General features: G+C 38.6%; 1 long non-coding RNA gene across 1 annotated transcript in view; it reads right to left on the bottom strand.

The window, feature by feature from the left end:
• Positions 1–2912: 2912 nt before the first annotated feature.
• The window catches only part of LOC118142979 (uncharacterized), a 97841-nt gene continuing 73759 nt past the window's right edge, over positions 2913–26994 (bottom strand). Inside the window, exon 4 of the long non-coding RNA XR_004726979.3 lies at positions 2913–3297. This is a non-coding gene — a long non-coding RNA (uncharacterized LOC118142979). The remainder of the gene's footprint in view (positions 3298–26994) is intronic.

Genomic DNA, 26994 nt, shown 5'->3' with positions numbered 1-26994 from the left:
CTCATGTGCAAAGACACACACAGGCTCAAAATAATAAAGGGATGGAGGAAGATTTACCAAGCAAAAGGAAAGCAAAAAAAGCAGGGGTTGCAATCCTAGTCTCTGAATAAACAGACTTTAAACCAATAAAGATCAAAAGAGACAAAGAAGGGCATTATATAATTGTGAAGGGATCAATGCCACAAGAAGAGCTAACTATTCTAAATATATATGCACCCAATACTGGAGCAGCCAGATATATAAAGCAAGTTCTTAAAGACCTACAAAGGGACTTAGACTCCCACACAATAATAGTGGGAGACTTTAACACTCCACTGTCAATATTAGACAGATGAACGAGACAGAAAATTAACAAGGATATGCAGGACTTGAACTCAGATCTGGACCAAGTGGACCTAATAGACAGCTACAGACCTCTCCATCCCAAATCCACAAAATATACATTCTTCTCAGCCTCACATCACACTTATTCTAAAATTGCCCACATAATTGAAAGTAAAACACTCCTCAGCAAGTGCAAAATCTCTCAGCATTTGCCTGTCTGTAAAGGATTTTATTTCTCCTTCACCCATGTTTACACCTTTCTTTATCAAATACATCTTATTTTCTTCACATAGAGAGTTGTTTATACAGTCATACCTCATTTTATTGCCCTTCATTTTGTTGTGCTTTGCAGATATTGCATTTTTAAATAAATTGACAATTTGTGGCAACTCTGAGTCTACTGGCATCATTTTTTCAATAGCATGTGCTCACTTTGTTTCTATCAGCATCGTTTTTAGCAATGAAATATCTTTAAATTAAGGTATATATAATTTTTTAAAACATAATGCTGTTGAACACTTAAAGGGCTACAGTATAGTATAAACATGACTTTTATATGCACTGGTGATAGGCTCCAATGACTGGAGGAACACTAGGGTCCTTAGTCTCATACCTATTTTGATAAAGGGACACGGACACACATGGAGTGGTTTTAAGGAACAGGATGTTTAATAGGGAAGAAAAAAGGAAGAAATTCCCCTATACAGAGAGAGAGGAAAGGGTGCTCCAAAGCTGAGAGAGGAAACCCCACAGGCACTGCAATGGCTGCTTATATGAGGAGGCTGGAGGAGGTATTGTCTGATTTGCATTGGGCTCAGGGGATTGGTTTGACCAGGCAGGTCATTCATGCAGCCAGTGAAAAACCTGGCCCTTCTTCTAATATGCAAATGCAGGGTGCCATGATGTTTTACACAAGGGATATATGGGGACAGCCATATTATCAGGCATACATAGGGGTAAGGAAGAAGATGGTGGAAATTGCCTCGTTAGGGTGGACCCAGTTTCTAATGGTGGGCATTTGCATACCAAAGCTTGCTGACCCAGCTCTAAGAGCCAGGGGTTTCCTACTAGACAAGAAACTTCTAGAGCAGCTTTAAAAGAAACAAAAACTTCCCCTTTTTCTATTTGACTAAAATAATTTCTTAGTAACTCCTATAATACTGGGAAATCAACAATATGTATGACCCACTTTATTGCAATGATCTAGAACCAACCTGCAACATCTTTAAGGTATGCCTTCAATTTCTAGTAGCTTAATGACATAGGTTAATTATAATCTTTAACTCTAGTAATCTTAATTTCTAATGAAAACCAGCAAGTATTGTAAATTGGTTTATATCAGCATTTACCATTTTATAATTTCCAGAAAGATGTTTCCTCAATTTTTCATGCTTATTAACAGACTCAGATATATTTAGCTCTCTACACCACATAAAAACAGGATGCCAAAATATTTAAACTTAAACTTATGCTTAGCACTTAATATTTTAGTATCTTACCTTACTGAGGCATGAAGTAAATATATATTACTTAGTCTCATATTAAGGTTTTAAGTTACCAAAAAAGATTTTTGAAGTTATTCCTAAGTAGACATATGTTACAAAGCATAATTATATTGAAAATTTTACTTATAAACTTTTATCTCACATTCATCTAGTTCATCTTTAACAATTACGCTTGAACTGTTCATGAAAATTTTATTACTAATACAGCTAGATGCTATCTTGTTATTTTTCTTATTGACAAATCAAAGTATCAAAAAGTCACAGATGCACAGAAACTAAAAAGTTAAACACTGTTCTCTCTTATTTTATTTTTTATTTTTTGCAATTGACATGCATCAAGCAATTAATTCATCTTTTACCATGCATTCTGCTTTTAGGCTAGATTTTTCCCATCCCCCTAAAAAAGCCAGTGATATTATACATTCTCCTCAGAAAAAAAAAAAAAAAAAATCATGCCTGCAAGAAAGAAAACAGGCAGAAGGGCTGAGATTATAGTTAGCAGGGATTCAACAAGAGGAGTTTCCATCAACTAAGTTCCCATGGAAGAAGCAATATCCAATAGACCAAACAGAAAGGCAAAAAAAAAAAAAAAAAAAAAAATGCTGTTAATCAGACTTCTGACCACAGAGTTCTTCAGAAAAAAAAAAGCAAAGTAAAAAATTTTTCAAATCTTTTATTTTCATATTTCAGCCAGAAAAAATCAGCAACTACTTGTGGATTTTTCTTTTAAACTGAGGTACCTACCAAATGACTTGGAACCAAAATCAATAACTCTTTTATGACTTAACCAAGGATTAAGAAGATATCCAGAAAAGAGGGTGCAAAAGATGTAGTCTTCCCAAGATCCAGAATCATCCTCCAAGACACTCAAAAGAAACAAAGACCTTTGTTGCCACAGAACCAAGCAATGAAGGCTGAGACCAAAAAAAAAAATTAAAAAAAATAAATAAATAAAACACAAAACCAAAAAAACAAACCAAGCCCCTTATGAATTGGAATCTCTAATAAGACAAATTTCCCTGAGAGTTGGCACTATGACAAAAAACATTCAGGCTCTCAGCCTATATGGACTGGCTGCCTTGAAGTAAGCTGATACTTTCACCCCCAGCCAGAGACCAGAGAGAATATTCTTACTGATCATAAAACCAAATCTTCAGAACATAGAACAAGACAAATAGGAAAGAAATGGCTGTCTCTGGAAGGGAAAAGATCAATAACAAATATGTACTTCCAAATCAGATTTACACAAAAGACACAATCCAAACAAATGATATCTTCCTGCTAATCTGAATTTGTGAAGGAAGGGACAAAAAGAAATTCTTACCTTCTATTTTTAATTGGGCACTATAGGCAGAGATCCAGGAGAGATGACCTTGGTTGAAAAAAAAATGTTCCTGCTGTTGTTGTTGTTGATTTTTTATCAGTTGTCCCAAGCTCATTTCAGTCACCCCACACTGGGTACCAGAATCTGTAGGGGCAGGAAAGATGTGATAACTTTTCTTACCCATCATAAGTGCTATAGTTGACCCTCCCATACTAAAGGATAGGTTAAAAAGAGAAAAGCTTAACAAATGTATTTAATCAAAGTTTTATGTGACACAGGAGGCTTCAGAAATGAAGACCAAAAGACACAGGGAAAACCATCTATATTTATGCTTAGGTTTGATGAAGAGTAGACTACGACATTGAAATGTGATTAGACAAAAAAAAAAAAAAGGCATGATTGAGTGGTAAAAGACTGAGAGAGAAACCTAGTAAGGCTGTCTGTTCAGATTCTTCTGGGTTTCTGTAGAATTTCTTCCTCCCAGATATGGGTCAGGACCCCACTGAAATGCGGTTCTTTAAGAGGGAAGAGAAAAGAGTGATCTAAGTTTTATGGCTTGCTTTGGGGAAGAGGGTTCTAGTTTCTATGACCCACCTTAGGCAAGAGGAATTCTACCACTCACTTCAAGAGAGAAAGAGAGCAGGAGAAGGTCAGAAAGAGACTTTGCTTTTGAGGCTGCTTTTAAGGCCTTCCCATCTCCTTTAGTTCAAAGTACTCAGTATGCCAAAGTGCCATATTTTAGGGTACCATTTTCTGAGCCCCAACACTTGGATCACATATGGTAGCTTCAGCTCCTGACATTAGATTCACATTCAAGGAAAGAAAAATGAGAAACAAATGATGCCAGGCAAATGTGTCCCCTTTTCATAGAAAAGTGAAAACTCCCCACAGTTAGGCACAGCTGCACACAGAACCAAGCAACGAAGGACACAGAAGCAAGCAATGAAGCTGTGTGGTAACTGTTGGCTCAAGGGAGACGGAAATGTGAGCATCTATCTGGGTGCATTGCTCCTTAATCTGGAGTTTCATCAGCAATGAAGGAGTGAATGAATATTAAGTAAGCAATCAACAATATCTGCCACGGTATTACTTACTGAATCTTCCATATGCCAAGCTCTGCACTGAGAGCTTTATATACATTATTTCATTTACTTCTCACATTTAATACAATAAGCCCTTTTAAAATTAGCAATGATTTTTAATAGACAAGGAGATAGTGGCATAAACAGAAAATTTAGACAACATAATTCAGCTACAAGGTAGTAAAAGTGGGTTTCAAAACCACGTATCTTAACCCAATAATAAACTCTAAAAGCTTAAAGCTTATTATTGTTGGGTTGATGGGGAAAAGTTACACACCTATGTGCATGCATGCATGCACACACACACACACACACACACACTCTCACTTGTAGGACCTCTGAAAAATTCACTTATACGTATGAGCTGTTATTGTGGCTAGAATACAGTGTGTGAGACCACATGCTTTACCCTTCCTCTGAAATTTCACCCCACAATTCTGGCACTCAACCTTTTGCAAGTGTTTATGTTAAACACTATACCTATCTAAAACATTCCCCCACTGTCTGCCTCAACTGGGCTTCTTGAGTTAGGGATTATATTTTAAATTTCTTAATGTTCACCTCTCCATCAGTGCCTCGCCCTTAGTCAACCAAAAGGAGAATGCTGCTAATCGAGTATAAGAAACCAGAATGTGTTTTTAAATTCAAAAGGCCTGAAGCCCTGCTTTCCTAGGCATAGTATCTGCTCTTTAGCAGCTTCAAATGGGCCCTACTGGAACAAGAAAGAATCACAGGCAGGGGATTCATGTCTGGAGACAGACTTCACAGATACTGTCTATTCTCAGCTAGTTAGTGTCTTTATCTCTTTTCTCTTCCCCATCTCCTTAGGTTCTTCTTATTGTTGGTTTGAGTTAAAAATAAAAAAATACTGCATTTCCTATCATAAACAGCATAATAGGAATACATGGCATTCATGTCTTGGCCTAAGGCCTATGAGGCTTGGAATATGTATCATCACCGAACATCAGTAATTTGAGATCTATTCCAGTATAGAATACTGTAGTATATCAGATATGCTATAAATATAACATATTTATATCTAGAGCTCCCAGAGTCCGAAACATGTGCCTAGACCTAATACAGATCCAGCAGTGTGTCAGCTTACAAAAATTAGATAGTATCTCTATGTCTCTGTCTTTTATTAAACATTATGCTTGAGAATAATTTAAGCTCAGTCAGGGTCACAGAGTTGATACTATTTATTTATCCAAAGTTACTTTAAAAAAGTCGGTCCACTGGCATTGTCACTTTGCCTGGGAACCTGTGGTCAAGCCATTAGTACCAGTTGTAAGTTGGTGTCCTTGTCTTAGTGAAACACAAGTATACAGTACTTCTTTAGTGAGGAGGCTCTAGGCAGAATTCTGCTCTTGAATAGAAACTTGACAATCAAACCTGAGAATTCCTAAGAAAGAGAACTGCCAAAGCAGAAAAGAAATGGGACAGGTTTGTATTGTAATTAAAATACAGGACTCGGATGCATGTGGATTTGAATCCTAATGCATATACACTAGCTGTGTGAATGGGGAAAATTACTTAATCTCTTGAATCTCAGTTTTCATCTGTAAAACAGGAAGGATATGATACCAATATCTAACAGAAGGGACTTTAAATTAATGTATGCAGTACCTGTTTATGCACCATGGTTAGGCATTCTATAAATGACACTGTTATTTACATGAGAGACACAGGGCAAAAGAATTAACAGAGTTTAACAGAGCATATGCTTCATCATAGGAATCTAATCCCAGAGGGACCAGTAGAACCAAGGGAAGGTTTTTCTTACTAAAGATGCTCCACTTTATCTTATGCCTTGCTATTCTGCCTCCTCAGCTAGAGTGGGCTATTCTGAAATATTCATGTGTTGGCTCCATATTATCTACCAGTAGCTATCTGTCACAGTCCTCATGCCCACTAGCACTGTGAAACTTTGGTTCCAAGGTAAAAGATAAAAATTCCACCCATTTTTTTTTTTTTTTTTTTTGCACTGTTAGTGAGATAGATCAGAGGGATCAGCTGCATACCTCTCCTACCAGGACAAATAAGACCAGTACATTGCCTATTTGAAGGATATAAGCATATTTGAAGGAGTCAGAGCCCCTCAGGTCTGCTTTTAAGAAAACAAAGTGTTTTCTACCATTATAATTAGCCCCTGAACAAACAGTCTCATCTGCTAGCAATGGAGACTGAATAGATTGGCTCTAAGTTGGTGTAGGGGTGTTTTCGGCAATTCTCTTAAGTTTGTAGTTGGGACAGACTCCTGTAACAAAAGACAGATTAACAAGAGAAAAACAAGTAGACTTACAAATACATGCAGTGCAGATCACATCGAAGAAACTTCAATGAAAGTTAACTCAAAGCACTGGCTTAAAACTCTGGCTTACACAGGCCTTCAACAAAGAACAATAAATTTTAGAGAACTAACAGGACAAAGGAAAGCAGCTTAAGGCTTCCAGAGGTAGGAAAATGTGGGAAGGTAAATTTATGAAAATAAACTAATGTAGTAAGGCTTTTTGCAGATTCCCCTGGTGCCATCTCTGGGCTGATAACTGTCTCCAGTAAAGGAGAATTTCTATCCAGTCTTTAGGAAGAAAAGGAGGATAGAGGGAGCTTCTCTCCCTTTGCTGCTTCTTAACTGCCTTTAGTTAAAAATATCAGAGGTTGCCTTGTCTATGTTAAACAGTATATTTCAGGGTGACATATTCTGGTTTCCTTTATTGGGTCTGGAATACCTAAGCCTGGTACAATGGGACTGAATAGACAAGGTGAAACTGTCTGATGAGATAATATCATGCTGTATTCCATTTCATTGGTCTATGTGTCTGTTTCTGTACCAACACCATGCTGTTTGGTTACTGTAGCCCTGTAGTGTAGTTTGAAGTGGGGTAGCGGGATGCCTCCGGCTTTGTTCTTTTGCTTAGGATTGCCTTGGCTATTTGGCCTCTTTATTGGTTCTACATGAATTCTAAAGTAGTTTTCTCTAATTCTTTGAATAATGTCAACAATAGTTTAATAGGAATAGCATTGAATCCATAAATTGCTTTGGGCAGTATGGCCATTTTCATGATATTGATTCTACCCATAAGCATGGAATGTTTTTCCATTTGTTTGTGTCATCTCTGATTTCTTTGAGCAGTGTTTTGTAGTTCTCCTTGTAGACATTTTTCACCTCCCTAGTTATTTGTATTTCTAGGTATTTTGTTCTTTTTGTGGCAATTGCGAATAGTTCATTCCAGATTTGGCTCTCAGCTTGACAGTTGTTTGTGTTATATTATAAAGACACATGTGTATGTTTGCTGCAGCACTACTCATAATAGCAAAGACATGGAGTCAACCTGGGTGTCCATCAATAATAGACCTGATAAATAGACGTCATGGAATACTATGCAGCTATAAAAAAGAATGAGATCATGCCCTTTACAGGGACATGGATGGAGCTGGAGGCCATCATCCTTAGCGAACTAGCACAGCAACAGAAAACCAAATACCACATGTTCTCACTTATAAGTGGGAGCTAAATGATGAGAACACATGGACACGTAGATGGGAACAACACATATTGGGGCCTTTTGGAGGGTGGAAGGTGGGAAAAGGGAGAGGATCAGAAATAATAACAATGAGTACTAGGCTTAATACCTGGGTGACGAAATAATCTGTACAACAAACCCCCATGACACAAGTTTACCTATGAAACAAACCTGCACTTGTATCCTGAACTTAAAAGAAGTTTTCTTTAAAAAAAATCCTTCAAGAGTATGAAACAACTCAAATTTTACTGTCAAGCAGAATGCTGTTCAGCCTAATGATTTTTTGTTTCAAACTCTACTCCTTGGCTGTTTGAATTAGACTATACATTTTCTCTGTGATAATCTCACTCTATACCAATTCAAACACAATATGATATGGTTTGTCTGAGTTCTCCTTGTTAGAGGATACATCTGCATGCTGACTTCTTTCACCAAATAGCTGTTGCATTAGACAAGTGTGTAAGATCTATCAGTGCATTTCATTAGGAATAAAAGCTCACAGATGGGATTCAGTAATTTTAAATCTAAAGTGTTTAACTCTCAAACTCACCTGGCTATTGCACCATGAAGAAGTTGAGAGGGTAGCGAAGAGGCAGAAATTTCATTTCTGTAGAAGAGTGTTAAATAGGCAGCTAGGAAGTCATAACGCTGAATAGTACAGTGAATATTTATCTTCTAAAGGAAAACCAATTTTATTTGTTTTACATAGAAATAGATTCAGAGAAGTTTCCAAGAGAGAAAAATTAGTTAACTGATCAAGGCCTAGTTCTGAGTCTTTTGATAGGCTGAGTATACAAAGAATGGGAGCTAACTCTAGATGTCCTGTATACTTCCCAAAGAATGTCTCAATACGTCAATTTTCTTCCATTGTGGAAGAAAAGTAAACAAAGCGGCCACAATTTAAGCAGAGCAAATGGAAAGTATTATCTCTTTTCTACAAACTAATAGGCCAACATTACTTCCTTTACATAATAAAGTAAAAATTAAAAAAAAAAACCTTTATTTCCCTGCATTATAAAGAAAATTGTATTTTTCCTCACAATTGAGCAGCACTTCACTGTCTTTAATCAAAGCCATCCACTAAGATTAAAGACTGTTCCAGACATCTAATTTCTCAGGACATAGATTTTCTGCAGCCAAAAATTAGATGAACTCCAGGATCAGGAAGAAAGCTTTCCAAAGCCCCTGTGTTTAGTTGACTTGCACAGCATGACATATTAGGATGATCCAATCATTTTAAAATAATAATGCTCTCTTCAAAGAGAAGGAAACCTCTGATATCATTAGAGCCCCCAGTGTTGCTTTGGTTTTATACCCTTTTCTTTTATTCTTATCTGTAATCTGTTAACCAGTGGGAAGTCAAGAGAACAAAGCCATCTCAGACACTGTGTATCAATCAAGGAATCAGCTTTACTACAATGACAACTCAGCTGGTGGCTTTGAAAGTTTATACCACAAGCCAGCATAAAATATAATCATCTCAGAAGTCAGAGCATATTATGGAATAGAAAGCTTTGCTTTAGAGCCTGAGAAGATCAGCAGGAAAATAGCTCATTGACATGGTATTGATGATGGTAACATAGATAAAAATCTTCAACTATTTCAAAAACTGTTTTAATAAACAATTCAGGAAAAATGATGGCCTTATATAACATTTCCATGGGGGGCATAGTCTTAAAGAGTGATGGTGAAATTTAGAACAAAGAGCAGCAGGAATTTTCCTCTGACAGCATTTGTACATCCTTTCTAGTAAAAGACCTGACTAGCCCTATAGAACTGAAATATCTCTGCAAGAGAAATATTTTTTAAGCCCAAAAGAACTTTTAAAAATATGCATTTTCTTTTTTCATTCTTGACAATCCATTGAGACTATTTCTCTCTGTGTTACTGGCTTCATGAAGTAAATGAGTATTGTGGCATTCTAAAGTTCTGGAATCAAGCTTGTTGGAGTTCACTGAGATCAGCACTGATCTTTTGACACTAGCTGGCCATCTGAGGAAGAGAAAAGCATTCTGAACTGTGCTATGTCCCAAGTACAAAAGCAGAAAGTTGATTATATTTTCTTACTCTCCTAAGTTCCAGTTCCCTTCTATTATGCAAGAAGTTCCAGTACTCCAGCACATTCTTGCTGGTGAAGCTGTGTAGAAACTAAGATGGTTCACTTAAATGTTAGTCTGTTTTGTCCATTTTTTGAAGCAAAAAACTTTTTTCCTAAGATCTCCCTTCTAGGTCTGTTTCAATCATTGCTGTTGTCAACATTAATGTCATCATTTATCCTTACCAAACATTAATTACATAGGATGTGCTGTGCTAAATATTTTCCATACATAATTTTACTTAATCCTAACAACCACCTGGTGAGGAAGGCAGTATCTCTATATTATGTAAAACAGAATTTAGGCTTCCCAAAAATAATCCTGCTAGCAAGTCACAGAGCTGAAATATGAACCTAGTTTGCCTGAACTCAAAGCCTATCTGTCAGGTTTTATACTATACCTTTTACCAAAGCTAAGCTTAAACCCTTCCTGCAACTTTAATCCATTTCCTTGACAGACGTTTAGACTCTAGTATCCAAAATCTCTCATGCAATACCAGGAAAAGGGAAACTCTGGTCCACTTTTGGCTTACAAGACTGGAGAGAGCCAGTAATTGCAACAACCTAAAAATTATCTTATAAATCAAAGCATATTGAAAACCTCACCCCCACACTATGTTCCAACTGTACTAAACCACTAGTTAAAATAGAATTTAGGCTTCCCTAATTCTGGGTCCTGCTTTACACTTGCTTGACCATTTGCCTATAATTCCCTTTTTAAAATTTGCAAAATGTCCAGCCTTTCCTTCTTCTAATACCTAATGTTCATTTTCAAGAGCATATTTATTATCAATGTCACTGAGATTTGCTGCTTCCAAAGCCCACTGAAAAACGTAGGCTTCCTGCATATGTTAGCAGCCTGTGTTTTTTTGTTGGTGTTTGTTTTTGTCTCTGTTTAATCTGAAGGCTGTTCCTCTGGGACACTTCAAACCCTCTGGTCCATAGCCATGTGAACCACATGGCTGTAAACAGGAGAAAGTGCTGCATATAAAAAATTCCTTAAAATCCCTCTTACGGTGTGAGTTTAAAACACCTTCCTTCCTATTTACACTGTCTCCCTCCTCAAATGAATAAAGAGACACTGTTACAATTTCTATGTTATATGCTCTTATTAAACTATATTATACTGTACTTCAGGCTGGGCATGGTGGCTCATCCCTAGAATCCCAGCAATTTGGAAGGCCAAGGTGGGACTCAGGAGATTGAGACGAGCCTGAACAACATAGGAAGATCCCGTCTTGAAAAATAAACAACAAAAGAATTAGGCAGGTGTAATGGTGCTCACCTGTGGTCCCAGCTACTCAGGAGGCAGAGTTAGAATCATCGCCTGACCCTTGAGGAGGGGGTCAAGGCTACAGAGAGCCATGATCGTACCACTGTACTCCAGTCTGGGTAACAGTGAGACCCTCTCTCTCTCTCTGTGTGTGTGTGTGTGTGTGTGTGTGTGTGATACATATACATATATACACACACACACATATATATATATACTGCACTTCCATATCAAAAACTAATTCTATTGACTCATAATTCTTAAATTTGAAAAGAATCCCAGATTGTGTTCCATCTTTTTACACAGAATTACAAGATATATTTTGGACATTATGTGAAACTTTGAATAGAGAAAGAAAAATGAGTGCTGGCACTTTTCTACACAGATGTCTATGTAGACATTCTGGTCTACCTTTGGGGTTTTGAGGTCTCCTTACTCCTAGGTAGTTTCTCCTGAAGCCTTTCTCCTTGGCTTGCAGAGGGCTGCCTTCTCATGGTATCCTCACTTGGTCTTTCCTCTGCGCACATGCCCTCACCGTCTCTCTGTGGTTTCAAATTTCCTCCACATTAAGGACACTAGTCAGGTTGAATTAGGACCTCCCCAGTGGTCTTTGTTTAACTTAATCAAGGTCCCATCTCCAAATGTAGTCATTCTGTGGTACTAGCGATTCAGGGATTCCACACAGGAATTCAGAGGGGATACACAATTCAGCACAAAACACAGCACAACAGACAAAACTTTTTAAATGAGATGAGCAGAACAGGGGGTCAGAAAATTGGGATGGTAATTGAGTACAGTCAAAAAAGAGATTTCAAATGCTTTTTTTTTCTTTTGAGATGGATTCTTGCTCTGTCGCCCAGGCTGGAGTGCAGTGGTGCAATCTTGGCTCACTGCAACCTCTGCCTGCCAGGTTCAAGCAATTCTCCTGCCTCAGCCTCCCAAATAGCTAGGATTACAGTTGCCTGTCACCACACCCAGCTAATTTTTGTATTTTTAGTAGAGACAGGGTTTCGCTATGTCGGCCAGGCTTGTCTCCACCTTCTGACCTTGTGATCTGCCTGCCTCAGCCTCCTAAAGTGCTGGGATTATAGGTGTGAGCCACTGCGTGCAGCCTATTGCATTTTAAATGAAAGAAATGACTGCATTATGTTGTGTGCTGCTGCAGTTGATCTGGTAAGGTGGAACAATTACTTAGTCACAAAAGAGGATGTTGTATCGAACACAACCATATATTATGTTTGGTTTGCTTCATATATTCCTGCATAAGTTATGCTCTTAGGAACTTTCTTCAGAATATATTCTTCCAAATTCTACTTTCGAAGAATGTCAACAGATGCTCTGGGCTAGAGTTCTGGTTTCACAAATATGTGGAAAATAGAACTATTCACTGTGTTAGAGAGAGGCGGCTAATGACAGTTGTTTGCAATAAATGATTAGGACCACAGTGAGCTACTTGTCTCTTTGTACATTTGGAAAAGGAAAGCCTGATTTGGAGACCCTTAGAGGCTATAGAGACACTCCCCACTGAAGGATAAGACTTCTGGGGAATGAGGTGATTACAGAGGGCTGATTGGCAATGCATTGCCCACCAGCCTCTGGGAAATTCCACAGAGTGGAAGCATTGCACTCTCTAGACCCATGGTGTTTCCCTATTTTGGGGTCCCAGAGTTTAATGTAAAAATGGGATCCCTGAGGTCAGGCCTGGTGGCTCAGGCCTATAATTCCAGCACTTTGGAAAGCCTAGGTGGGTGGATCATTTGAGGTCAGGAGTTGGAGACCTAGTTGGCTAACATAGTGAAATGCCATCTCTACTAAAAACACAAAAATTAGCTGGGTGTGGTGGCAGGTGCCTATGATCCCAGCTACTCAGGACGCTGAGGCAGGAGAATTGCTTGAATCTGGCAGGCAGAGGTTGCAGTGACTGAAATTGTGCTACTGCACTCCAGCCTGGGCAACAGAATGAGAGTCTGTTTAAAACAAAAAATACAAAAAAGAAACCAAAGAATACAACCTTTAGCCAGGCACGATGGCTCACACTTGTAATTCCAGCACTTTAGTAGGTGGAGGTGAGTGGATCACGAGGTCAGGAGTTCAAGACCAGCATGACCAACATGGTGAAACCCTGTCTCTACTAAAAATACAAAAATTAGCTGGATATGGTGACATGTACCTGTAGTCCCAGTTACTCGGGAGATGAGGCAGGAGAATCCTGGGAGGTGGAGGTTGTGAGCCAAGATCACGCCACTGCACTCTAGCCTGGGCTACTAAAGTGAGACTCTGCCTCAAAAAAAAAAAAAAATGGGATCCCTAATTTTGAGGAACCGGTGTTCTCCCTTCCACCTGTGCCTGCTTTTCACATTTAAATATTTAGTACTATAAACTGCAGGCTTTCTTTCTTCTCATTAAAGGGCTCCACCTGGAAGCCAGTAATGTAATTAAGATACAAGCTAAGTTAAAAAGCCAAAATACAACTTTCTGACATATATCTGGCTATTATGAACCTCTTTATAAAATAAATTTGCATCTATAAACAAAATCTCCATTTGTGAGAGCATCTCCCTCTGTGCACCTAAACCTGTAAAAACTTTTAGGAAGGAGAAGAAAATAGCTTAAAGTTTACAAAACAAATCTTACTTCTGTTTATATCTAAGTTCTGTGCCTTGTCCTGGGCTCTGCCTCTTAAAAAGTATTTACCTTCTAAGTTTTTCACTAAAAACAAAGGTTACTAACAATTAACACTGTAACTAATATATGTAATTAAAAGTACTAGATCTGAGAGAAACAATTCCATATACAGTGTGTAAGAAAAGTAAGAAGTGTTTTTCATTAAAAAAGATTATAAGAAGACATGATAATGATGTAATATTTTGTTAAAGAAAATGTAATTTTGCCTAATTTAGAAACTTTAAGGATTGTTTTCAATGGAATAAATAAAAAGAATGATAAAACAATGTATAGAAAGCTGGAAAAAGAGAATGGAAAATATTGTAAAGGGTTAGAAAGGTTCATAGTAATCTTACCTTGTGTGTTAGTCTGTTTATATGGCTATAAAGAACTATCTGAAACTGGGTAATTTATAAAGGAAAGAGGTTTAATTGACTTACAGTTCGGCATGGCTGGGGAGGCCTCAGTAACCCGACCATCATGGCTGAAGGTGAAAGGGAAGAAAGGCGCCTTTCTCAGGGGCAGCAGGAAGGATAAGTTCTGAGCGGAGTGGGAACAGCCCCTTATATAACAACCGTATTACCTCGTATTACCTCGTATTCAAACTGATTAAGGATGTATTTATTTATTAGGTTTTATTACAATTAACTTTAGAATTATAATACATGACTGTAAAAGTGAAATTTGGGTTTTCTTTGGAGATTTTCATGTAAGAATAAGAGATAATAAAATATTTTTGTTTACCTTTTGAGTAAGCTACAAACAAAAGAAGGAAAGAGAAGAAGATAGATTCAGTTTGCCTTCCGATATATTTTGATTCTTTGGAAAATTAAGACTTCTCTCTATAAAAGAGTAAAGGATTTTGCCTTTTGAATAATCACATTGGCTAAATGAAAGACTTATTTTACAGTGACCTGTGATACTATTTTGTGATATCAAGTTTTTAGACTTTTGATATTTGACAAATTTTTCAAAATCTTACTTCAGATTCTGAATTTAATCTTTTTCACCTCAAATAAACAGTTTCGATATTAGGACCCCTGAAAGTCCAAGAGAAATATAATCAGAGTATTAAAATTATATAAGAAACATTGTCAAATATAAATTGATGTCTAATTTTCTGTGGTTTACAAGCTCTCTTCTGTCTGCCAGCATGTGAGACGTGCCTTTCACCTACCGCCATGATTGTGAGGCCTCCCCAGCCAGGTGGAACCGGGAATCCAATAAACCTCTTTGTTTTGTACATTGTCCAGACTCAGGTATGTCTTTATAAGTAGCATGAAAACGAACTAATACAGTAAATTAGTACCAGTACAGTGGGGCAAATGTTAAAACATGTTATTAACATGTGTCCCACAGTTGCGTGAAATTCCTAAAATTCTGATGTCTTACTATATGCTATAGTTAATAATTATAATTATTATAATAAATTGTTGTGTGTCACGGAAATAACCAAATTCCCTTGTCAGTTTTGTTTTTAATTATGGTTGTTCTAAGACTTATGTCATTCAAAGCAATTATTGTTTTACTTTGATTCTTCTCAAAAAATGGATTATAATCAGCTACAGTCCAAAATTTGCTTTTTTTAAAGAAAATCATAGAAAGGATTCTGACAACTTCTGTTGAGTACAGGTTTCTGATAAATTTGGAGATTATGCCATTGGACTTAGAAAAAATCTTCTGAGACTTTAATTAAAAAGCTGATCCATTTATGAGGATTCCAAACCGGATATGGAGCAGAACAACAGTTAATTACATGAGATTGAAATAATAGAGGACGAAACTTTTTTTTACTTTTACAATGTGAAATGTACTGATTATTTTTACATTTTATTTTCCAGAGTCATGAACTTTTATCTGTTGGGCTACTTATAACTTACAATAAATTGGGCAAAGTATACTTACTCTTATAAGGAAAATTTAAAGCATATCTTTTTCTCTCCATCTGATTTCTTCAGAATAATATTTTTGAGTAGTTTTTTTTCAAATTTGACTTTAGATTCAGGGGGTACATGTGCATATTTCTAGCCCGAGTAACCCTGAAGTTTGGGATACACCTGATCTCATCACCTAGGTGTGAATATTCTTAATTTCTGGCATTAGAGTTATTTGAATAAGTTCAGTAAGTATTTGTTCTATTTTACAACAGGACACAATAGAAAACACTGGTTATTTTACCAAGGCTTTGACTGAAATGTCATATTTTCAGATATGACCAGACTATGTTTAAGAATTGACGTTGACTTTATGGAGCTGAGAGAAGGCTTCTTGAAAAGACTGTTCTGATACTTCCTTTATATAATATAATTTCTTTACAAAATTCCTGTGGTAAGTAAAGAATGTCACTTTCTGACAGGCCAAGGAAACCCAAGTTATTTTAGAACCTCGAAAAGAGAGGAATTTACCCATTTCATACAGGTATCTGCAGGCATAGATAAATTTTTGGCTTGGTTCAAGAGGCTTTTAAAAGTCTAACTTAAAATTCTTTATGGAAAAAAGTCCAGCAAAGCCAATTTTAAAAGAGCCTATATAGCCCATAACTATTATTGGTGCACACTACTATACAAATAATCAAGCCAAGTATAATAAGACTAAAATAAATTTTGCCAATAAATTGTCCCTGTTGTGACTTTGGTAGAAATTGGAGGTGGAGAGGGAAAATTGTTTTTCTAAAGAAAACTGGAGGGGCAGGGTTAAGATGGTCAACTAGAAGCAGCAGCAGTTGGAGGCTCCCACCAAGAAGAACCAAAACATCATGTGAATCCTGCACTGGCAACCAAGGTGATATGGTTTGGCTGTGTCTCTACCCAAATCTCATCTTGAATTGTAACTCTCACAATTCCCTTGTGTTGTAGGAGGAAACTGGTGGGAGATAATTGAATCATGAGGGTGGGCTGTTCTTGTGACAGTAAATAAGTCTCACAAGATCTGATAGTTTTAACAATGGGAGCTTCCCTGCACAAGCTTTCTTCTCCTGTCTGCCACCATGTGAGATGTGCCTTTCACCTTCCACCATGATTGTGAGGCCTCCCCAGCCAGGTGGAACTGTGAGTTTAGTAAACCTCTTCGTTTTGTAAATTGCCCAGTCTTGGGTATGTTTTTTTTTGTTTTGTTTTGTTTTGTTTTTTTTTGAGACGGAGTTTCGCTCTTGCTACCCAGGCTGGAGTGCAATGGTGCGATCTCGGCTCACCGCAATCTCCACCTCCTGGGTTCAGGCAATTCTCCTGCCTCAGCCTCCTGAGTAGCTGGGATTACAGGCACGCACCACCGTGCCCAGCTAATTTTTTGTAATTTTAGTAAAGACGGGGTTTCACCATGTTGACCAAGATGGTCTCGATCTGTTGACCTCGTGATCCACCCGCCTTGGCCTCCCAAAGTGCTGGGGTTACAGGCTTGAGCCACCGCGCCCGGCCTGGGTATGTTTTTATTAGTAACATGAAAACAGACTAATACAGTAAACTGGTACCAGTAGAGTGGGGCACTGCCAGAAAGATACCCAAAAATGTGGAAGCAACTTTGGAACAGGGTAACAGGCTCTTGGAAACAGTTCCAAACTGTTCCAACTCCTGGAACAGTTTGGAGGGTTCAGAAGAAGACAGGAAAATATGGGAAACTTTGGAAATTCCTAGATACTTGTTGAATGGCTTTGCTCAAAGTGCTGATAGCAATATGGACAATAAAATCCAGGCTGTGGTGGTCTCAAACGAAAAGGAGGAATTCACTGAGAACTGAAACAGAGGAGACTCCTGTTATGTTTTAGCAAAGAGACTGGCAGCATTTTGCCCTTGCCCTAGAGATCTGTGGAACTTTGAACTTGAGAGAGATGATTTAGGGTATCTGGTAGAAGAAATTTCTAAGCAATAAAGTATTCAAGAAGTAATGAGTACTGTTAAAGACATTTAGTTTTATAAGGGAAGAAGAGCATAAACGTTCAGAACATTTGTAGCCTGACAATGCAATAGAAAATAAATCCATTTTCTAAGGAGGAATCCAAGCTGGCTGCAGAAAATTTGCAGAAGTAACAAGAAGCCAAATATTAATCCTCAAAACAATTGGGACAACATCTCCAGAGCATGTCAGAGGCCTTCCTCAGAGCCTCTCCCAGAAGCTAGGAGGGAAAAGTGGTTTCATGCGCCAGGCCCAGGGTCCCCATGCTGTGTGCAGCCTAGGATCTGGCGCCCTGTGTCTCAACTGCTCCAGCCATGGCTAAAAAGGGCTAATGCAGAGGTTGAGCCACAGCTTCAGAAGGTGCAAGCCCCAAGCCTTGGCAACTTCCATGTGGTATTGAGCATGCAAGTACACAGAAGTCAAGAACTGAGGTTTGGGAGCCTCCGCCTAGATTTCAGAAGACTTATGGAAACTCCTGGATGCCCAGGTAGAAGTTTGCTGCAGGAGTGATGCTCTCATGGAGAACCTCTGCTAGGGCAGCATGAAAAAAAAAAAAAAAATGGGGGATTGAAGCTCCCACACAGAGTCCCTACTAGGGTACCACCTAGTGGAGCTATGAGAAGAGGACCATCATCCTCCAGACCCCAGAATGGTAGATCCACCAACAATTTGTAGCATGCGCCTGGAAATGCCACAGGCATTGACACTCAATGCCAGCCCATGAAAGTAGCCAGGAGGGAAGCTGTACCCTGCAAAGCCAAAGGCTCAGAACTACTCAAGAGCATAGGAAACCACCTCTTGCATCAGCATGCCCTGGATGCAAGACATGGAGAAAAGAGATCATTTTGGAGCCTTAGGATTTTACTGCCTTGCTGAATTTTGAACTTGCATGGGGCCTGTAGCCTCTTTGTTTTGGCCAAGTTCTCCCATTGGAAATGCCTGTATTTACCCAATGCCTGTACCTCCATTGTCTCTAGGAAGTAACTAACTTGCTTTTGATTTTACAGGCTCGTAGGTGGAATGGAGTTGCCTTGTCCTGAATGAGACTTTGGACTCTGGACTTTTCAGTTAATGCTGAAATGAGTTAAGACTGTTGGGAAGACATGATTGGTTTTGAAATGTGAGAACATGAGATTTAGGAGGAGTCAGGGGCTGAATGTTATGGGTTTGGCTGTGACCCCACCCAAATCTCATTCCCATAATTCTCACATGTTGTGGGATGAACTTGGTGGGGAGTAATTGAATCATGTGAGTGGTATTTCCCTTGCTGTTCTTGTGATAGTGAATAAATCTCATAAGATCTGATGGTTTGAAAATGGGAGTGGTTTTAAAAATGGGAGTTTCCCTGCACAAGCTCTCTTCTCTCATCTGCTGCCATGTGAGATACACCTTTCACCTTCCACCATGATTGTGAGGCCTCCCAGCCATGTAAAAATGTGATTCCAATAAACCATTTTTTTTTTTTTTTTGTAAATTGCCCAGGGTCAGGTATGTCTTTATCAGCAGCATGAAAATGGACTAATGTATCCAGGTTCTGTCATCAGGAGTAATAAGGCAGTTGGCACGACCCTTGGAGAGCAAGGAAAATCAGGGTGGTGCATCAGCCCACCTGAGAGCCACATGGGACAGGGGAGGCCAACGAAGGGAGGGGGCAAATGAGCATGCTACCCACCCTGGGAAATAGTGCTTTTTCCATGAAACTGTGCAACCTACAGATCAGAAGATCCCACTAGGGACCCATACCACCAGGGCCTTGGGCCCCAACCACAGCCCCATGCAGGTTCTCATCAGCCATTTGGCTGAAGTTTGCCCAAGACCACCAAGTTCCTGAGGGGAGGGACAGCCACCATTACTGTTGCTGCCTGCTATCTAAGCCATCTGAGCTCCCTGGAGGATGGGTGGCAGTCACCCTGTGGCTGCCTAAGACAACTGAGTTCCCCAAGTGATGGGTGGACAGCATCACTGCAGCTGCCACCCCCAATCCCGCTTGAAGAAGCCCTGAGAAACATTGCCCCGTCACCTCTCTGTGCCAGCCTTCCTAATATTCCTCTGCCCTCCACTCTTCATTCCTTTTTCCTTTATATTACTAATAGAAAGACAGGAATGAAAGGTCTGACCATGCAATGAATGCCATGAATGGCACGGTCATCTCTGTGACCTGCACATACACCCCAGACGAGTTTCTAGAAGAAATGATCAACCCCTGCGGAGCCTAACTAACTTGAGACATTCTCTATTGGTTTTTTGTGTTTTTTTTTCCCCCTTTATTGTTTCTTATTCTGGCCTCAATTGACAAGGCCATTGGACTTTGTAACCCACCTTAGACAACTTCATGACTCCAGACCCTATGACCCCCTCCCAGCTTGCAAACCTAGGATCTGCTCCCAGCTTGCAAAAAACTGCCCTAAACTGTAACTTCTGTAACTTTCCACTGCTTACCCCAAATCGATAAAACCAGCTCCTACTCCTCTGCCCTTTGCTGTCTCTCTGTTTGGACTCAGACTGCTTGCACCTGGGTGAATAAACAGCCATGTTGCTCACGCAAAGCCTGTTTGGGGGATCTCTTCATTCAGAGCTTCTGTTTTAACAACTTAACTCCAAAGAAAACTATTAAGAATTTCTGTTTCCCGATCCAATTATTTCCCCCAAGTAATTATTTATTGCCCCTCAATAGAATTCTTCTCTCTCCTCCCATAATCTGTTTTACCAGAATCTAAGCCCACCTTTTTTCTATAATCTCAAGATGGTATACAAGCTTTGATACCTTATTGTGAGGAGGTCTTCATTCTGAAGATTCCCATGTATAAATGTTAAATAAATTTGTATGTCCTTTCTCCTATTAATTAATGTGCCTCATGTCAGTGATTTTTCATGAGTTTTTAAGGGAGCAAAGACCTTGGCCCTCACAACATCAAGATGCTGTTTCCCAGAAGGGACAGAACCAGTAAACAGCCACCATATCGCTTATAGAATGTTGTTGCTTTAATAAGGTCTTTTTCTTTCCAGGTATATTTTTCACAATTAGTCTGATAAAGATAAGTTATTTACTCTGAGGACTAAACTCTGATTTTTTTTTAACTTGCCCAAATTCCTATCTAAGGGTTCTGAGGAGTCATGCCGTACAAATCATAATTTCTCATTAGATGCATTATATTTAATCCTATATATTGTAACTTTCCAGCCTGACTTTGGCATAACATTACAAGACAAGGAAGAAAATCAAAATATTTTACCCCTAAACATGTGTCTTTGCCATACTTTGAAATGACCCTGCAAAGCTGTTCTTTGTGGAGGGAAATTTGCATCTGTAAAGAAACTCTATTAATATAGCTAGATCTTTTTCTTCCAGACCCTCCCAATCCTAAAGACATTAACTAAGATCTGAATAGGAGACATTTGTCATCAATTTTCTCAAAGGGAAGTCACTGTAAGACTTCAAAAGAACTTTGGTTTCCACAGTCTTTATCTTAACCTGAACCTTCTCTTTCTATCAATCCCAGGTCTTTGAACAAACTCAAACAACCTATCAATCAGAAAATTTTTAAATTTACTTATAGCCTGAGAGCCCCCAATTTGAGTTGTCCCACCTTTCTGGACCAAAACAATGTACTTCTTAAATGTTTGATTGATGTCTCATGCTTCTCTAAAATGTATAAAACCAAGCTGTACCCCAACCATCGTGGGCACATGTTTTCAGGACCTTCTGAGGGCTGTATCACAGGCCATGGTCACTCACATTTGGCTCAGAATACATCTCTACATATTTTACAGAGTTCAGCTCTTTTCATCAACAACTCCTAACACCTAGCTGAAATCACTTTAGAGAGAAAGGACTTTTGAAGGACATAAAGAAAAAGAGGGCATATGGGATGTTAAGTGCCAGCTGAAATTTAAACAGTTAAAACATAGATGAGGCCAAAAGATCTCCAGGGTAAGCAAGAACAGTAAAAGAAAGAAAGGAAACAAAAACAAATTTTCAAATTTTGAAAACTTGCTGAGGATTCAAACAACTTTAACCCTGTAATTGGGTTGCATTGCTTTAAAATATGCTTTAAAAATATTACCACTGTCAGAGACCAGAATATGCTACTTCAAAATATGACTGTAGAAAACCAGAATATGCCACTTCAAATATGACTGTAAGAGACCAGAATATGCCACCCCAAAATATGACTGTAGGAGGCCAGAATATGCCACCTCAAATATGCCTCTTTGGCATAAGAATTACTTTGAGCTGATTATTTTGAGAAACAGCAGACACAGGAAAAGCTCTAAAAACAGAGTAGAAGTTACCCTTTTATAAGGGAAATTTACATTTATAAAGAAAATCTCCATTTGTAATGGTGTCTCCTTCTCTGTACCAGAAAAATCAGGATGACTGTAAATCACAAGTGAGTCTCATCAATGGAGAAGGTACTGACTTTAATCTACATAACATAACTTATTCTTGTTTAATGTACTTTTCTTGGTCTCCTCCCTGTAACTGACTTTGCCAACACCCTTCTTTCTTTGATTTAGCTTAAGGTGATATTTAAGCCTGACTCAAAGCCACCACTTTGAATTTCACATTGCTCTGGGTATCTCTCATGTATACATGAAACATGAATGTTAATAAACTTGTTTTTTTTTTTTTTTTGCTTCTGTTACAAGGACCCTAGCCAAGAAGTTATCAGGGTAAAGACAAAATTACTTTTTCCCTACTCACACAACTTATATTTTAATATGTACCACTAGCTGGCTGCAGGATCAATTTCTTCTAGTTTCCACATTAAATGTCCTGTCTTGATGGAAAACAAATTGTTTTAAAGTTCACTATTAATCTTCTCATTGTGTTATTATAGGAGTTACTAAGAAATTATTTTAGGCAGATAGAGAGTAAAAGGGCTACTTGGAAAGTTTGTGTTTTCTTTAAAGCAGCTCCAGAAATGTTTCTAGTCTAGCAGGAAAGCCCCAGGCCTTAGAGCTGGGCCGGCAATCTTTGATATGCAAATACAGGCCATGAGAAACTGGGTCCCCAAACATGGAAACTCTCCCTGTCTTCTTCCTTGCCCCCCATATTCCCATGTGTGTAGAACATCACATCATGGTGCCCTGCATTTGCATATTAAAAGGCTAGGGTGAGAGGACCAGTTTTTTTTTTTTTTTTTTTTGCAGGCTACGTGAATGACATGCCTGGTCAAATCAATCCCCTGAGCCCTATGCAAATCAGACACGACCTCCTCCAGCCTCCCTCTGTCTCTGAATGGGGAGCTTCTTCCTCCTTAATTGCCAATTAAACTCTTTGCTCCTTAAAACCCCTCCACGTGGTTCCATGTCATTTTACTTAATTCAACTCAAGGCAAAGAACCTGTGTTCCTCCACTTATTGGAGCTGTATCAGTGTGTACTCTATTTTGAACTAAAATTATGAACACACTGCTTCTTTTTAAAAAGTAAATTACATGAGACATTAGAAGTAAGTTCATGGGTTTACCAGTCTTTCAACCTTTATAGGACTCCTCACCTTTGGAGCATGAAACCTCCTCACCATGTAACTGCCCAATGGGTTCACCTTGCTCATTACTCAGCTGAGTAATATAGAAAGAGTAATTCATTAAGAGCCAGCTGTGCCGGAGACTGGAGTTTTATTATTACTCAAGTAAGTTTCCTTGAGCATTTGGGTATCAGAGTTTTTAGGACAACTTGGTGGCTGGGGGAAGCCAGTGAGCCAGGAGTGCTGATTGGTCATGTAGGAGATGAAGTCGTAGGAAATGGAAGCTATCCTCTTGCACTGAGTCAGTGCCTGGGTGGAGACCACGAGATTAGATATGTCAGTTTATCCATCTGGGTGGTGCCAGGTGCTCCATCAAGTGCAGGGTCTGCAAAATATCTCAAGCACTGATCTTAGGAGCAGTTTAGGGAGGGTCAGAACCTGGTAGCCTCCAGCTGCATGACTCCTAAACCATAATTTCTAATCTTGTGGCTAATTTGTTAGTCCTACAAAGGCAGTCTAGTTCCTGGGCAAGAAGGAGGTTGGTTTTGGGAAAGGGCTGTTATTGTCTTTGTTTTACATTATAAAGTAAGTTTCTCCCAACATTAGTTCAGCCTATGCCCAGGAAGGAACAAGGACAGCTTAAAGATTAGAAGCAAGATGGAGTCAGGTTAGATCTCTTTCACTGTCTCTCAGTCATAAGTTTGCAAAGGTGGTTTCAAGCAGATGAACATCAAACGTCTTGTATTTCAAAGTACTTGAGTCTCTTTTCTGAACTTCTCACTTCGATTGACATTTTGTGCTTGAAAAATCCCAAGTAACCATAGAAGTAAATTATCTATAAACAAATGAAAGACTGATCTTGGATCAAGCAATAGACGAAAGAGACAAGCTGTAAAATGAGAATGGCTTACAAAGAGAAGGCAAGCACTTATGATCAGAGAATGTTGTGACACCATAAGAAGTTAATGAGAGCCTCTAAAAGTTGTTAAAATAACTGTCCCTACAAACCAAGCAAGATAAGATGCCTAAGCTGCTGGCTAAGAGTACTCATTCTTACTTAATTTTCTATTTAAGTAATATACTGAGTAGAGGGTTTTGCCACTTGCCCATGGGTCCTAGGGTTATTAAAGGGATATGTCAGTTAATAGAAAAAACAAAGACTGTATTCTCTCTCACATTGTAAAAATCAAAACTTTATAAAATGTAATCTTTTAAAAAAGGGAGCCAACCTGTGAGAGGAATGAAAGCACAACCACCTTTCCTTTTATTTTAGCTAATCTTATTTATTTATTGTAATTTAACAGCAAGATGGGCAGCTGGACTTAAAGAGCAAATGAAGCTCATCTCTAGCAACAGAAATTCCCTCTTCCTTCCAGATTAAAATGGAGATACCTGAAGCTTTTGCTGTTTAATCGGATTGTTGGTTTCATGGAGATAATCAATGTTGTCAATAAGAATTATCTAATATATGTCAATGACAGAGTAAATGATACATAAGGAAGTAAATTACATTTCACTTGAAATGGTTGGGTTCTGTAATTGTACTTTCTTATCCTGTAAAACTGTTTGTTTACACTTCTGGCAGAGTGCAAATTATGATAAATCTTTCTCTATTAAAGACACTTAGGGTCCTGGGACTTTCCATTTTCCCACCTGGAAAGAGATTCCCTGGTTCCCCCTCCTTCCTCTTATACTCTCCCCCATCTTTAATGCAACATTGTACTACCCTAGCATTTAACACTTCTGAAAGATGAATTATACCAGTATCTTCTTTGGTCAGCAAAAATATCCCAGCTATGTTACTAGAGAAAGATGCCGATTTTACAAATGCTTGTCATCATAGTTAGCACAGAGGTAACAGTCTTCTTAAATAATACCTTTACGTTTCTCTTTCTCTGGCCTATGGACCTGAGATATTAGTCGTTTGCAGCTGAAGACTGTTAATTATGATCCTTGGCAATCATTTGCATTTATATAGCACTTTTTACAGGAGCAAATCAAATCATTAAAGCTATTATACTAATGAATGCAAGTCGGTAAGTGTCATTACTTCCACGTATGTGGTGATGCAGTGAGGGTCTCAGAGGAACCCAGAGAGAAGCCAATTCAGTTCAGGTAACCCAGGTACCTTCCCAGACTCAAATGGTTCCCATGGAGCTCAAGGACCTTGAGAGAAATTCTCCAAAACTTTGATGAGATCATTTCTGAGCCTAATAAAAAATTATTTTCTAAAATTGTTGGGAAGCCCCAAGTTTACATTTGTGACAGATAAGCCCTGTGTATCAGCTTGTATCTGGAGGAGTCCAGCAGTCTTTTCTTGTAAATATATATCTTCATCAATAAATCCCCAAATTCCATCAGAGGTGTGTTGTTCCTGACACTGAGGAACTAGGTATTTTGCTTAATCATGCTCATGAGATTGAGTCTTTGAAAGGTTTTAGAACTGTAGACTCTCAAGATTAAAACTGACATTAAGGTTATCTGCTTTGATCCTCTCTGAATTTCCTCTATGGCACTCTACCAAGAGGTCCACTAGCTTACATTTAATTCCAGATATACAGCCAAACAATCACTAATGAAAGAAATTCTGAGCGATAGGAAAAAAGTGTCTTATTTATTCAGTATCTTTTAATAGATACTTATAAAATTTTGCATAATGCCTTGCCAGTGCCACAGCCTGAGGATCCAGCAAAAAAAAGAAAAGAAAAGAAAAGAAAAGAAACACAGAATCACAGTTCCCATCCTCAGAAACGTTTGCCAAATCTCTGTTTACCAGGCTGTTAGGATCCCAAAGCAGGTTGAGGAAGAATGATAACTGCTTTCCCTGAGCACTACGCCTGAGAGGCTGTGAAAGTCTGTTGGACTATCTTTTTACTTCTGGTAAACATATTCCAGACATTTCAACAAACATTCCCTTGAAAGAAAAAAGTCATTTTCTCTGCCAGTTGAACTTTTAAATCCTAAAACTTTCTCTGCTCAGCCTTGTGCTTACCTAAACTGTTTCTGAATTCAGTAATCATTTTTTGGGCTGTTTATAAATACTGTTTAACAGCATTTTCTCCTGGCTTAGGAGTAGGAAGAATACTGGTTCACATATTTTTCCCATTGCCTCAAGTATGTGCCACCAGCATACAGACTTTCTCAAAGTCAAAAATTGAAGTCTTGAAGTAACTAATAGCAAAGAAACATAACATTTACATTCTCAGTCTAGTATCTGTTTCATTTTCATTTTTTTTCTTTCTTTCTTTTCTTTTTATTCAATTGGTGGGAGTGGGTCAGACTATTGGATCTCCAGCTAACTCTGGGAATTGGAATGAGATAATACATACACCCACACCAACATTTTCATTACACCCTCCCTCAGGCATTTCCTTGAGGCTCAGTGGCATTTCCCAAGCAATCAAAAACAATTAAATGATTATTGTTCTGGTCCTCTGCTACTTTACTGTCACATTAAGATGACAGATGCTTTCTTATTTATCCCAGGGCAATTTCTTTCTAACAACTCAATAGCACTGTGTGAAAGATGAGACGGCAGGTCAGAAAGACAGGGGAAGAGGCTGGCTGTTCAGGTAGAGTCTAATAGAGTCTCCAGGATTCAGGACTTGGTCTTGCCAGACCCCAGATTACGATACCACAGATATGGCATCTTGAGCATCCTAAGCACAAGGAAATTGAGAAATCCATAGTAGCGGCAAGGTTGTCACTCTGACCTTCCACCTTTATGGCCTGAAGCAGGTCATGAAAGAAGTCTCCGACTATTTCTGCTGAAAGTAAGTCATAAAACTCTCCTGGAGGGTCTTTACTCTTCATCTAGAAGCCAAGAAGGATTAGAAAAAACAG

Source organism: Callithrix jacchus, chromosome 7 (genome assembly GCF_049354715.1).
Source record: "Callithrix jacchus isolate 240 chromosome 7, calJac240_pri, whole genome shotgun sequence".
In the NCBI taxonomy this organism is placed as follows: domain Eukaryota; kingdom Metazoa; phylum Chordata; class Mammalia; order Primates; family Cebidae; genus Callithrix; species Callithrix jacchus.
Note: the sequence above shows the minus strand (reverse complement) of the source record. Positions and strands in the feature narration are given on the sequence as shown.